The sequence below is a fragment of the Salvia hispanica genome, chromosome 4 (assembly GCF_023119035.1).
Source record: "Salvia hispanica cultivar TCC Black 2014 chromosome 4, UniMelb_Shisp_WGS_1.0, whole genome shotgun sequence".
NCBI lineage: Eukaryota > Viridiplantae > Streptophyta > Magnoliopsida > Lamiales > Lamiaceae > Salvia > Salvia hispanica.
The window spans coordinates 6,106,421-6,108,384 of NC_062968.1; positions in this window are offsets into that span (position 1 = coordinate 6,106,421).

Consider the following 1,964-nt stretch of genomic DNA (forward strand, 5'->3'; position numbering starts at 1 on the left):
TTCTCGTCCAACCTAGTTGGCGAAACCTAAGCGCTCGACGGGGGAATCCGCCTTATCCGGTGATCTCTACGTCACCACAAAGCGTACGATATCCCATCGTATCAACGTCCACCAATATTACTGTATATAATGATTATGTTCATGAAATTGAAGAACTTCCATGAGATGAGATGTCCTCAAATTACTATATGACACTACATTGCATTTGGCCTAAGCGCAATATCATGCAAGTATATTTGGGTAAATAATCACCTACGACATCATTTGGGCAAGATTGTAATTTCCTTTGAAATTATTTAACTTATTTATGTAATTGAAGTAACTCTTACTTATTTCGAAAGGAGCCGTCTTAATAATATGTACCTAGGATCTTATGTAGAAATTTTCTAATAATTTAATGGCTACCTTGTTATATTTACTTCAAGTATTTTTAACAGCGTGTTCGGGACAAATAATCATCAATTGATCGAAATCCAAAACTAGGGCTAGCTGCGGTACGGTATACCGCACCGAAGTGTCATACCACATCTTTTAGTACCGCAAATTGCGCTATGGAAAAATGTCATACTATACCTTACCGGAACTTGATGCCATGTGCATTATACGAGAAATTGATATGTCCAATCTTTGAAAACCTTTACCTTGCTCGACATTTGGTGTACTGTACGATGTTGCGGTATCCGCCAAATCAACTACCAAAAAAAAGGTTTCTGCTCTTCCATTCAATAAACTTTGTCTACAAAAGCTGAAGATCATTAAATCAAGTACAAAAGGAGAAATTTTGTACAAGTTTATAACGACAACAACCAACAACACATACCCACTTCACACCAATTAATTCATTCCCTAAATCGAACAAACAACCCATTGAATTATACAAAATTGGCAAAAAGGGATGAATATTAAATTCACTACCAATTATATATTATAGATATTGTAATCATCAATTAAGTAACTGCAACAACCCCAAATTATTGGAACTGTACATTAGAAACCCAAATAGAAAATAGCAAAACATTAACCAAACAGAATGATGCAAAACAATGGCAAAGATCTAACCAATCTAAAATCATACAGTAACAAAATATGAACTCAGAAACATCTGGAATTATTGAACCTTTTGCTTGTGATATCTTACCTTAAATAATTTTTACAATTTGAGGTCGGGTTTGGATCCCCAAGCTGTTGTGAAATGCACGGCAGGGGGTGCTGCGTGTTATTCACATTCATATTTTATAAAAAAATATTAGTATTATAATTTAAATGAACTAAAAATAGACAACATTTGTCATCTTGAGATAGTACTTAGTTAAAAATAAACCAATTTCACTTCATGAAACTTTTTTCTCTCTAATGAGCTGAGTGTCATTTTCCACTAATAATACACCAATCACTTTTTTTATATGTCTCCCTTACTTTACTAATTGTGCATAAAACTCGTATCGTTTCAAATGTTTTCTACTCCCTCCGTCCCATATTACTTGCACTGTTCTATTTCGGCTCATCATAAACTACTTACATTATTTATAGTTCAAGTTAGAACTAATGTATTTAATTCATATATTAGTTTAAGTTAAGAGCTCCTTTATTAAGTGATGTCTCATTACACTTAAAATTCTAATTTATTTACACTAAAAAATCAATCCTAAATCTACAATCAAAAATGAAAAGTGTGAGTAACATGGGACGGAGGGTGTATTATTTATGGACGGATGAGTATTAAGGTGTACTCGTATATAACAGCACTCCTGCGGTGCGTTCCACCACAGCAGCGGTCTCATTTACTGTAGCATTGATCACGTCAGTGAAAAGCTAGTGGCTTTTTAAAAAATTGAGGCGAGTTTTCATTGTTAAATTTGTAGTTATATGAAATTATAGTCACTCAATTTAAAAGAAATAATGTAAAATACAGAATGAGAGTTCCCAGTGCAACTGGTTGGCATCAATAAAAAAGCTACACCTTT